Source organism: Lepidothrix coronata, unplaced genomic scaffold (genome assembly GCF_001604755.1).
Source record: "Lepidothrix coronata isolate B3197 unplaced genomic scaffold, Lepidothrix_coronata-1.0 Scaffold203, whole genome shotgun sequence".
NCBI lineage: Eukaryota > Metazoa > Chordata > Aves > Passeriformes > Pipridae > Lepidothrix > Lepidothrix coronata.
In genome coordinates this window covers 93,666-107,273 of record NW_016690383.1, presented here as the reverse complement: position 1 = coordinate 107,273, position 13,608 = coordinate 93,666, and the positions used below count along the sequence as shown (strand labels likewise).

At 43.9% G+C, this 13,608-nt stretch overlaps 1 long non-coding RNA gene across 1 annotated transcript in view; it reads left to right on the top strand.

The window, feature by feature from the left end:
* Positions 1-13,608, top strand: part of LOC108506018 — a 17,438-nt gene extending 3,830 nt beyond the window's left edge. The window contains exons 2-3 of the long non-coding RNA XR_001877652.1: positions 8,671-8,838; positions 10,604-13,608. This is a non-coding gene — a long non-coding RNA (uncharacterized LOC108506018). The remainder of the gene's footprint in view (positions 1-8,670; positions 8,839-10,603) is intronic.

Genomic DNA, 13,608 nt, shown 5'->3' with positions numbered 1-13,608 from the left:
TTTCCAATCCCTAACAATTTAAGCATTTGCACCTGAGCACATGCTGAATTATGATTTTTTTTCCTAAAAACTTAGTTTCCAAATGCCATAAGCACACTATGTTAATCCTTCACTCACTCTCCAGAAAATTAAGGCAGTCCAGCACCAAAAATAACTGTAGGGCATAGTTTTGTGAGGCAGCAAAACTGACGTAATGGCTGCACCCAAAAGGGAAGGTCATCTCTCTCCCTCTGCCCTGCCCTCACAGCAGCACTGCTGCTCCTCGGAGCCCATTTGAGAAATTAACTAAAAGACAATTCTTCAGATGAAAAAGTGCACATTTTTATTCTGGTTAGGCTTCCTGAACTGTTTCACAGAGGAGCCAGACAAATATTAACGCCCTTAAGAATGGGCTGTCAGTACAGCAGCTCAGGAGTTGCCTTCCACAGTCAGCCTGGCTGCAGGGATGACCTTCTGGGAATTGGGCAGTGGGGCACAGCTGGGGTTGCAGCCACTTAAGCCATCTAATTTTATTTTGCTCATATTTTCATATTTGTGAGTCAATCCCCTCGAGTGCCTGAAGAGGGATGGCGTGACCATCCTTCAAAGGGTTTTGAGCAAGCTGTAATGGAATGGCTGTTACCAGTGGGACTTCTGGTGGGTACATGCATTGTTTAACAGCACTGGATCTGAGGATCATCCCTGTTGTAAAGACATTGAAGTGTTCACACAGGCATGAGTAACATCTGCTGCCCATATCTGCATGAAAAATTGTTTACTAGAGTGCAATTGTATAAAGTGGAGGCAGCTTCTTGGACACATATGAGAAGCAGCACGGGAGGCAGGCTAGCAGGATGGCCTCAGCCAAATCTCTCATCATTACTTCTCTGGGATTGCAAAGAATCCTGGCTCTGGCCTTTCAGACAGTTCTGGATCTCCTCCTGTTCCCTAGGACCATCATAGGGACACAGAGAAATCTTCACAAACACCTTCCAAAGTGCTCTTGCACAAACCACCCTGCAGTTAGGACCTGAGGCACAGGCAGTCCAGCCTGACTTACACGGGGGATTGTATCGGTCACTGCTTGCAGTAGACTTTGACCTCTAGAAGACAAATGAGAAAAAGCTCAATCCACAAATCCCAAGCACTTTTTATCTTGTTATACAACACAACAGTCACAAGGCCGCTAGTCACCTTTCATTCTCATTCCATTTGGATACCGAGCAGTTATTTTGAAACAGGGAATTTTTTTAATTATTAGTTTTTAAATGTGTGTTGGGTATGTCTGCATTTGGCACGTGGGGGCTCCATTGCTTGTTTGCACTCAGAGTCTCCAACCTAACAATACCCAGCACTGACAACCAAAATCTGGAGGGGTTATTATTTGAGTTATTACTGTGATTGCTGTTTCATTGTGTGACACAGGGCAATGATGGTTGACTCCAAGATTAGGGATTGAGAAGAACCCTTGTCTGAAGGAAATTTAAAAAGACTGTGACCATTCACCTCTAAGGGAGTGAATCAGAAAGTCCACAGTGAAGGTATTAGAGAATTCATAACCTAGAGATAACAGGTGGGAGAACTTTTGTTAACCTTATCTCAAAACATAGGAACACAAGAACACAAAGGGGAAAAAAAAAGTAAATGAAAAGATAAGCAACCACCTTTAAATGCTTTGCATAAAATATATATGGGATTCACTGATAGGCCACATTGTGAAGAGCAAAGTATTATTGGTTTTCTCAATGAATGGGCATAATTCAGCTGAAAGTAAATATTTGACAACTAAAATAGAGATTTTGGAAGGATTGCTATTCTTTGGAGCACAGGTGAGCCTCTACCTCATGGGATTTAAAAGGCTATTTCTGCCAGGTATCCAGCACCTGGGGAGCTCAAACAGAAGCAGGGGGAAGAAGTTACTTCTTTAAAACCATCTCCTCCGAAGAACTCATGCGCTGAGTACAAATGATACAGCTGATGGCTTTAGTTAGGGAGGAAAACATGAGGCACCGGAGACCGGGACTCGCTGGCACGGCAAGGAATGGGCACTGTGCAGCAGATGCCTGCTAACATCTACATTCCACAGAGGAGTTCCTGCACCCTCAAATTACTGGATCTGTGCTCCAATTTATGTAATTCAGGTATTTTTGTTACTAAGTGACGACAGTGCAGAAGTCAAAGGCTAATCCTCGCCCCGTCTTTAGCCCTACTTCCTTATCTTGGAATCTGGTCCACAGTGCCACTCTCGTTCTCCCACACAGTTTCTGTACTTCACTGCTTACCTACTCATGAGGACTGAATTCCAGGACAAAGGCTATTGTTTGCAGCAAAGGGTTTGTGGAACAGCTATTCTGGCATAGCTCCCCAGGTGGAGATACAGTTCATATAGGCAAAAGAACTCACTAAACCATCTCCTTAAAAGGCAAACTACACCATCAGAATAAGTCATCTCCACATCTTTGCTTTTTGCATGCCATCATTGCTGCAGGGTTAAGTCTGGGATTTTTACATTCCAACCTGCATAACTATTCTGGCAAGACTAGTAGTTCCTTGACCAGGAAAGACAAGATGCAGCAGGAAACAAAACAAAACAAGAACAAAAAAACCAACAACACAAACAAACAAACCAAACCCACCAATAAAAAAGATCCTGCCTTATTTTCTTAACTGCTTCTTTTATCTTGATATTGAAATGAATGAAGGAAGGAGCTATGAGCTCTGGCTCTGCTAACAACAGGAAGGGGAACTGTGTCCAAAAGTCACCTCTGGGGTGGAGAACAGCAGCTGAACAGCAGTGCAACCCTTACAAAAGAATTTATTTACTACATGTATGAAACAAAAACATGATGTCCTAATATAGCAAAGCTATAGCAAAACACAAGTAAAATCTAAAGACATAACATAAACAACTCCTCTAGAATTGAACCAGAATTCTAGATATAAGACCCCCACTGAATGAATAGGAATTCATTCACCAAGTCTAATTAAGAATATTCATTCTTCATTATCATCTTTGCACTGCAACAGACCTCATGTCAGTCCCAGGAAAGGATATGAGTCAATCCCTGACTAAATGCCTCTGATTCAATAAGGAACCAACATATATAAAATCACTTAAGATAAAAAAATGCTAAGGTTTGCCTCTCTGATAATTTATCTAATGGCTGCTAAGACTGGAATAATGGGAGAAAGATGAGAGAGAACAGCACTATATCGCTATGGAAACTAGAATTTTCAAAATAAATACCTTTGCAGAAGTGACGTTGAAGATCTAAAATATGTACTGGTTTTGGTGTCACCTCCCTTTGCCATGAAATTCAGCCAGGCTGACCAGACAGGCATAGGGAAAAATCTTGCGTGTGGTGACAGAAGATATCCCATGACTGATGTTCCTTATTCCAGTTCAGGTGTAGGCTCTGAATGGAAACCTCAGTGTTTGGTCTGTTACCTGTAAGCTTTTGGGGGTCTTCCTGCCCCACAGCCCATCTGGCCAGGCCAGTGCAAAATGAATCCATAACCACTGCAGACGGGAAGTGTTACCTTTACCCCACTATTCTGATCATCACAAATATTTGCGTTGTCCTTACTATGACAATACAAAATATACAGCTTTGTAAAGTACCAATTCCCTTACTCATACTAGCAAACTCCTTACCCTGCAAATGGCTCCACTGCAGTTACTGTTCAGTCCTTTGCTTCCCATTAGTCACATCTTGGAAATACAGTTGGTACCTTCCCCATTTGTGCCTGGGCTAAGGGTTTCTCCTTTTAGACACATACACCCCACCTACCTTGTACCATCTCACTGATTGCTGCTATAAACAAGTCAAGGCTCTAGAAATGCTGACTCACAGTGCTAAGACTATGGAAAATATTTAGAGTTGCTAAAGAAGCAAAGCCCAGCAGGTTTCCTGCCCTTCTTATCTGCAAGCCCCTTGCCACAACAGGCTGTAATGAAGGACCTTGCTTCCTGAGAGGAGGCAAAGAGTAGGTACTTGCTTCCTAAAGATATCCCAGATTCCTTTGAATTCTCAGTTGCTAGCTAGTAATTGCAGACAGGGGAAGACAACCCCCAGTGCTTACAACCGCAGGGCTACAGATGTTGAGAGATTAATGGCTCCTGGGTAGGTTTTCTTGCCCACTGCAGCACTGCTCACTTCAGTGCACTTCCTGGGACAGAGAGAAGTTCCTCTAAAATGCCTCAGTATCTTCTATGGAAGGCGGTTCCTTAGCTATGGACTTACTGCACAGCTGAGTCAGTGCAGACAGGCAAATCACTATTTGCTTTGGGAGGATTGACACCAATAAAGACACAGGCAAGCAGCACTGGGTGCAAATTCTGGTTCCCTGTGGGCATGTCAGTGCAGGCAGGGACGGGACTGGTGCTCACACTGAACCAGGGGCCGTGGACAGCAGTGTGGGGAGAGCGGCACTATCCCGACGGGAGCCAGTCTGGGTGCATTCTGCCTGTGTTAGCACAGTGCTGCGCCCAAACTAATCGGCCCTGGATTTTATCCAAACTACAAGCTGAGCGCCTACCACATCAACAGCCTGTTTTTCCCCACTGGGAAATGACCTCCTGTTGCAAAAGGCAGAGCATTTAAGGAAACAGCAAAGTTTTATAGGCACACGGTTCACGTGGCAAATAACTTCAGAAAGCCTAAGGAGCACAGAGCATTTATGACTGGCTGGGATGGGCAGGTTGCAGTGGGATTGCCTCCTCCTCCCCTTACCTACACAGCTCATTTGCAAAGAAGCAGAGGGTGATGAGCTACATTTACAAGCTGGGCAGGGCAGACCAGAGAGCAGCTCTCACTGAAGGAAAGGAGCAGGCAGTGGTGAGAGCTGTATTGCAGTGCTCAGAAATGACTGTGCTAAATGGTCATGGTGGTGGTATTGAGTTGATTTTACCTATAACCTATTCTAACTGCAGTCTGCAATCAACATGGCCTGTGGCTTCTAAATGCACTAGAAGCACACAAGTAGGGATGCAGAGCTTCCTTTTTTATTGGCAGCTGATTTTCAGCTGCACATCAAATGAAATCCTTAGCAAGCTGATCATGTGCATAATTCTCTCTATAGCTGTCAATATGTAGATGCATTTGGCTGAAGTCTCCCTCTTCTGAGGCAACAGGAGCCATTTTACACAGGTGGGGACAGAGGCTGGCCCTACAAGGCTCTCATGCTAGTTTCAGAGAACAGTAACTATGGTGCTCTTGCCCTCAAAGCAAACCTGAGGTCGTGTCAGTCCTTCTTCTCCGGTAACTGCTATGACAGTGGAGGTGCTCAGTGTGAAGATGGCCCTGTACGAAGAATAGATTGGATCATAAAAGCAGAACAGCTGCTTAAGCAGAACGCAAGGAACAGAAGCAATGATGTTGCTGGGCAGAGAAAAGCATTGCAAGAGCTCACAGATAGCCTCCTTTCTCCAAAGGCACATGCGCACTGCTCTCACTCAGCCACATTTCTCTCAAGCTTCCTGGTAGCAGCATCAGCAAGTGTGTTCTGTCACATCTGCCTGGCTACAGGACTCTGTCCTCACCTGACAGTAATGACCTAGCCTTGATTTTTCACATTCTTGTTGCCTCCTTCCCCTTCCAGCACCATAAAAGCACTAGGCATGAAACCTGCAGCACAAAGGAAATTCTCACTAGCACAGCCTGCTGCAGTACACTTACCTCAGCAGCACAGGGGCTGCAGGCATGGCAAACCTCACATAACCTACATTAGATTCCTGCAACGTTCCAAATCAGGCACTTAACTCCTAGACTTGGCTGAGACTCATCTCCATGGCCAGACTTAGTATACACAACAGAGACTAAAACTCCGAGGATCATGACGAACAGCTTTGCTCCTTTGGTAAAATTTAATGCTCTACAAAAACAGACAGTTCAACCCCACAAAAACAGTCTATTTTTGGCCCAAGAACAAATACTGAAATCCCCCTAGAATGAAGGGCCATCCAGATTTCTCCACATGCAAATTGCACTGTAAAAGATCAACTCTCTGGTTGAATGGCTACAGCAAAACACACTTGACATTGCCATGGCCTGGCCTCTGATCTGCCACTGGCCAGAGGTGATGTCATGGGCTGTGTTCACTGTCTGGAAATGAGGAGCAAGAAACACGCTGTGCTGGCTGGCCAGCCAGTCCAGTGACACATCCTGACACAGGCCACAAGGAGACAGGAACAGACTGATAACTCTTAAACATCATGGAAACAAAACCCAGGGAGAAGTTGTTTGTGTATAAGCACACTAACTTGGCCAGTGGCAGCGGGTCTAACCACACCTTTAACGCTTTAGTCCATCTCTCCACTGCACCTCCTTAGTCCTTTCTTACTCCTTCTCTCTCTTTCCTCAAGGCTACTTAGCTAATTAAACTGCTGCTGTCCCTGCTTTGTTTACCCCAGTTCTACCTGCACCCAACAGCAGCAAGAGTGCTCTCCCCCTGATGTCACCACTACCTTTGAGAAAAAAGCTGACCTGCAAGCTATTTTTAGCCACATTGTAAAGTTGTGAAGCTATTTTGGTCACATCTCTGTATGAAAGCTGCAGGACGCTGACAGGCTCTGTGTTTGCCTAGGGCAACAGGGGCTTTAACTGGAATGGCTTGTGACTTTGCATTAAGGCTTCTCTGCCCTGCCCATGCCATAGGACTCTTTACACCAAGATTTGATTTCTCCTCCTTTTAGGAAAGAGTAATACACCTTCCTGAATTCTGCTGGATACTAGAGGCTCTGTTAAGGCCTCTGCAGAAGGTGCTGTTTATTCTGTTGGCTCCCTCACTCCCATTTGCCTCACTCCCTAGGAGGAGGCAGGTGCAATTACGAGTGCACGAAAACACCGGACAAGATTTTATCAATCTTCCTTTGCATCAGAACTTTGTAAAAGATCAATAAACATTAGTTGAGTGCCTGCTGAGAAGTTGGGTGCACATATCTCTGTGGAAGTAAAAGGAAGAGCAGAGAGGAACCATTTGCATAGCAACATGTTGTTCCGAATGCAGAGTAATGCCTGGGAGCTCTGGGGTACATCCAGGGCATTGAGCAGAAGGTGCCTGGTCTAGACAGTTGTTTTCTCTGGAGTGCCCAAGGGTTGGTTGCCAAGTTCGCTGGGGTTCTGTAGCAGGTGCAAAGCACAGGCAGAGTAGAAGCCAAAGCAACTGGATTTAACAGAATTAAGCCCAGAGATACAAAAAGAAGCTTGAAGGATATGAAATACAAGGTAAATGATAGGAGAGAAGAGAAAATACTGAAACTGCTGTATTTAGGACAGATGAGTCAGATCTATAAAGGAGGAACAAGTATGAAAGTTTTTTAGCAGCTGTCAGCCAACCCACCCCAGAAAAGTCCCCTTAGGACTACTGCTGTCTTCAGCTACAGTGCATGTTTTCCCAAGACCCTTCAGGCAGTGGTATTAACAGCTGTGCACCTATTTCATTTGGAACAAGCCCCTGATGCAACAAGAAGAATCAGAATTTCATCAAGTCAGGCTTCAGAGTGTCTCATATATTTTCCCCTCCACCTTTCTTCTAAAGGTGGTTCTTTAACAGTTCTTACACCAAAACCTACATCCCGCTTCTAAGGTGAGACACTTCTTATTTCACTGATGCAACTTGCACCTGCTTTCGTGAGTCAGCACGAGCCACATATCTCCTCCATAGCAGGATCAGTGCCTGCTAACAGGATGGACTGTCCCAGGCAAACACTGGTGACCTGTTGTAAACAAAGATTTGATTTGCAGAGCATCTCTGTATTTCACTGTATTTCATCTCTGTGTTTCAGCAGAAGGAGCTGCTTCAACTCATTTGGTCCCAGGCAAGCATTAATCTGTGTTATATACTTTACAATCTTCATGCCAGGGAAATCAGCTGACCATTAACTAATATTTTATGATATGAAAATTAAAACTAGCTTAGTAAGAATTTAACTTTTTAGTCAATAGGTGGAAACAGCACGGACAGAAAGTATTGTTTAATATGTTGTTATTTTAGCAGGACAGAATGGAACTGTCGCAGTTCAGATCAGACACAGAGACATGTCCAGCAGCAATATGTCAAGACCTGTTGGATCAAAAAGCTCAATGAAGTGCTTTGTGTTTCAGCTTCCCCCAGAGCCATGAACAACACTAGCATCAAGCATTACATGGTGAAAATGTTTTGGTCAGATCAAATAACAAAGCAACATGTTGCATTATTTCCCTGCTGAGCTTCAGCAGCCTTTCTTTGGGATGCTGCACAAGCACGATAACAAACACAGCACGACAAGGGTGGCTGACAGATAACCTGTTGGCTCCTGCATGGTGGACCCATGTTCCTGCTAGCAGAGCTTTGCCAGTGTAGGGAGTAACTACTTCACCTTTCATCACCTCTCTAGATTCTTAGTTTTCATCCACTTTCACACAATTTATCTTACTGTGAGACCGGTCTTCACCAATTATTTAATGAAGACATTCTATCACCATCTCCACAACGTAGATATTTTACTAGTAAATATAAAGAAACTGATTTATTTTAATATGCCTACACCTGTTCTGTTTTCCACTATGGAAACATCAGGCTTACAGTAACAAATCACAGGCAGCTCACCCCATAGACGTAGTCAGGGGTTGTCCACCAATTGTGTGGTTCCTGACAAGTGCACACACCACGCTGGAGCTGACAACTGCAATTGTTCCCAATCTCCTCTAGGGAGTGCAGTCGGAAAGGAAGAGACGGAACTGCAGCGCACATGCCAGCTGGGAATCGGTGACTCAGGATATTCAGTCATAAATGGTGTCCGTCCCTTTCCAGCTGAACGCAGGGAGCAGCAGTGAGGTTTGAGCTTGACGTAAGAGCAGGATTCTACTCGAACCCGAGGTATGCCTTAGTATGTGAAGGACAGGTCTGCCAAGATACTAAAATTCAAGGTGTAAATCAAGGATGTAAATGTAAATAGGGCTTCAAATACTGGATCAATCGTTTAAGCCAACGCCCCCACAGCTGAATGGAGCATGGGCAGCACTTGGGGCTTCCATCTCTTTCACCCGAGTATAGCATGATGCACATCCATCAGATCATCCAGGGAAGGCATGCTCAGTCTCAAAACATCATCTAGGCCTTGGTCTCTGTGCAAAGAACATCAGAGACGTTAATTCTAGAACTAGATGTATTTTGAGTGTATGTGCACAGTGTACTAGAAACTGGGCAGAGCCATCAACTTATTTCACCCTGGATTCACAAAACAGCCAAGCAAATAGTATCTGGCTGATCTCCATGGTAAGGAATCATGGATGAAAAGGCATAAGGTTGCCTATTTTCTCCTTACAAATCACATGCGTGCCTTGATTCTATGACCTTCTACACCTTCTTTAAAGAAGAATCAGAACACAAAATGAACATAAAACCGGATCTTTGCCCTCTTCCCCCACCCCCCAAAAATAATAATAATCCATGTTCCCAGTCTCAAGAAAAAAAATATTAAGGAATGCAGAAGTCATAATATCTACCTAAGGCAAAGGGTAAGAGAACAAATTTGTCAGGTAAGAGTTTGGACAGAAAAGCAGGTCTGCAGGAGGGACATACCTACATTCAGAGAGGTGCCAAGGTTGATCCACAGCAGAGGATGCAGTGACTTCTGCAAAGTTACTGATACTTTGTGACAAAGCAGGTCTGTGGAACCAGTGAAGAGCTGCAGCTTTGAGGACAGTGGGGTTGGGAAACCAAGAGACAATAACCACTGCTGCTTATGGACAAAGCTGCCAGGCTGACACAGACAACTTGCCACATACAGAAATCACCTACAGCAAAACAGGAACAGACATTCACATATCCTAAGGACAGCAACCAGACCAGCAGCCAGGGACTTCACTTTCAGCTAGGCATTTAAGTGGCAGCAGATACCAGTGGGACAAAGCCAGTCTTGTGATTTTAGAGACTAAAAGTTCCCTCAGTAGCAGGTGAGAAGACAAGAGCTTCTGTTTCTAGATGTGGGCTCTGCAATTAAACTGCCAGCAGCTGGCTCAGTTTAGAATGAGCAGCATTGCTTGTATCTGCTAGTGTGTGACAACCCAGGGGAAGGAGGTACAGGCACTGAGCACAAGCTTCATGTTTACTCAGCAAGCACCAGCTGAAGAGAACCATCTGATTTCTAAACTCCTGTTGCCTCCCACTTTTTCTCTCATCATCACACTACATATCTAAGCCACATATAAGATATCACAAACTAATTTGCTCATACGCTCCCTTTATTACAGCCCCTGTTGCTCTTTGTTCACCTGTCTCCCTCAAGCACCATACCAGAAGCCCCCCCCGTACTGACACAGGAGGAAAAGAAAGAGAAAAAGCCTGTAGAAACTGATAAATAAAAAAGAATCATCAGCTCTTTCTTGCCCTTGCAAACGACAGAGCATCTTCTTCCTGACCTGTCCCATCCACTCTTAAACTTTTCCACCAGCATTAATTTCTATTGCTATCTTGAGTTACAGGTATTTTTTTAGTAGAAGCAAGGTAAGGCAGGCTTAGCATCAAGAGACCCTCAGAAATCTGTAAGAATATTTTTGGTGAGGGCATAATTGATTTCTAGGGGGATGTTTATGATGTATGCATTATCACACTCTCAGAACTTCATTCTCCACCTATTTAGGATTCCCACACTGGATTTTACAACCTGCCTTCGCATATGAGATGTTGAAGCTTTCAATGAGGTCACGCCAGACACTGACAAGCACTGATGGGTGAGTCATGCTGCAGTAGCCAGAGATACTAGCAACAGATTTGTTAATCTGTATGCAGTCTAACCCTTTTTCTGGTCTAGGATCTTATTCAAGGGTGACATACAATGTCTCGGAGATAGGTGACTGCAGAATTGCTCAAGAGCAAGGCCACATTTTCACAACTATTTTACAGATTATAATAAGAATCAGTTCCTGGGAGCGTGTTTACAATAATGTAAAATGTTGGTTTGGCTATAAAATCTATAAAACAGGAGATCAAGATCCAGATGGGGCCAACAATGTTCATTGCAGATCACTGGAAAAGCCACCATGCTAATATGGAATCTAAGTTCCACCTGCTCTTGCTCCAGGAGTTCCAATCATCATCTCCAGCAAACTGCTCTTCCAGTACCAGGGAGAGCAGGTGTAAATACACATCCATACACCAGCCAGTCTAGGACAAAGGCCAGTGCAGTCACAGCACTGTTAGGCTGTGCTGTCTGAGCTAAGACATCCAGCCCTAACCCAGCAGGGTCAGGCAGAGAGCAAACTCTCTTCTGCTGGCTCTGCTGTGGGGGGAAACCTGTGGAGAAGGATTAGACCAGACCATTTCCTGATCTGCCACAAGAAAATTCTCCATGGAAGCTTTGGAAGTGTGGCAAGGACAGAGAAAACCATGGAACAAGTGAGATATGGGGACTGAGTGCATGACAGCAGAAAAAAGTTTCATAATCTTGGCTGAACTACTGAACAGTCAGAGAAAGAACCAACAATAAAGGGAAGAGGCAAAGTAAATCTAAAAGAAATTCTGCAGACAGACAACAAAGAAATGAGGTGCTGTTGTATTTTCATTGCTGCAAAGCTAAATTAAGCTTCCTAAGTCAAGCAGAGAAATAAGTGTTTTAGACTTCTATTCAGAAAACAGCATGAGCAGCAATTGCCAGTGGACAACTAACAAAAGGTGTCTTCTCTCAGAGAAAGAAAGCCACCAGCACATTGCATAATTGTAATGAGTTTCCTCCCAGTTTCACATTATTAGTCACCTTTCACCCTTCTCTGCCAAAGGCCTCTTCTTACCCATCCATCCAAGGACCAGAGCCAAGGCACAAGCCTTTCCTGTGCTACTTCTTTCCATCAGCCATTCTTCAAGGTCAAGGCCTCCACAATACTGATCACTGTGCCCATTCCAGGCATTCTGAACCAATGCCAGAGTAAAACCCCCTTCGGCCCTGCTGTCGGGAAAAGATTCGAGACACCTGAATAGACCTTCCTTATACTCATTTGTCATGGCCTGGAAAAGCAGTTAGTCCTGAAATTGTGCAAATATTTAAAAGCAAAACCATTGCAAAGATTCATCGAAGAGCCTTCACCAGCAGAAGACATCCTACCTAGAGTCCCTTGGAAACCTGTTTGACTCAAGTGGAAATGACCTACTGGCATTTATTTGTAATTGCCCAGCATGGCAGTGGCTGAGGAAGGAAAAGCTATTGAGTCACACTGCAAGCCACTTTTCCACTTCTGTCTGGTTGCCCAGAGGGTAGAGTGGGACAGTCAGAAGGCTGAGATTTTGTTTATGTCTCTGAAACTGATTATCCATGTGACCTTGCACGTACTTCTTGTGCCACCATTTTCCCACTTCTTAATACCTAAAACCACTCGACTCATGGGTCAGTCAGAAGTGCCCAGCAAGGAGCATGTTTGTTCCTCTAATAAAAGGTAAGAGAAGAGCGAAGTGGTATTATTGTTGTCATACAATACAAAAGCAGTTACGTAATAACATCAGCATTGCTTCATTTTTGTCATTACAACACAAACTGTCAGAGGGACACTGCCTGACATGATATCTTCATCCCAGTGGATGTACCCAAGTGTTTACTTCATTGATACAAAACCAGATTACAACAATCTGGAAGACTCTACCTCGTTTATTTTGACCATCTAGAACATGTTTTTCCTGTATAACCTCATAACCCATAATAATGGCCCAAACTGCACTACAGGAATGATGGCAGGTTTCATGAGCTAGTAAAAGGAGAACAATTCCTCACTTGTGCATTGCACAACTGCTCACACACTAAAGCACACAAGTGCTTCTCTTCTTTGTGAGCAGACAACAACCTGAAAGTTAGTTTCTAAACCTGCACATCATACACACACAGAATACTTTTTTAAAAAATCTCAGTGCCAAGAAAGAATTAAAGAACTCCCTAATTTGCCTAAATTACATTCTACTTGTCTGATGACAAATTTCCTAAAAAAAAGCATTGACAAATGCTGTTCATAACTGCTCTATAATTAATAAACAAATTTCTTTGCTTCAAGTTCTGTGACTTATTCTAAAATTTAAAATCCTTTGCTTAAAAATGGTCAGATTCAAGCAGCATGTGGACTGAAGGCTGAGGAAGGCATGGCTGTGATTACAGCAGCTGAAACTGTGCCCTAATCACACTCTTATCTTTCTTATCTACTGCAAGTATTTATAAAGCAATGATTACTGTACTAGGCCACATCACTGCTCTGAGTTTGTTCTGAACCAGCACCTTCGTGTTGCTGTAAGAAGTTCACACTGCTAGAGCTGGTGTCATTTTGCTGAGACAGAAAGCCAAGCTTCTCATCACTTAAAGTCATTAAAAAAAAATAAACTATGACACCTCTAAAGGAGTAGGGGTGTTAACCCCAATGTCCTGGCCAAACTCCCAGCTTGAGTAATTACAGCGTGCCTTGAATAAATTCTTGCCACAGTTTCCTTTGGACACAGTATTGTTCTCTACTTCCTCTCCTACAATATTATGGAGTGCTGATGCATGCTCTTAAAGGTCCTGTCCGTGCTGGAATGTCCTACAGGTCTACCCCAGGACCAGCTCTGCAGCAGCACATTGGGAACAATGTGTTGAAACCAGTTCTGCCTGTCAGCTGAACCGCTAGGCAATTTGTA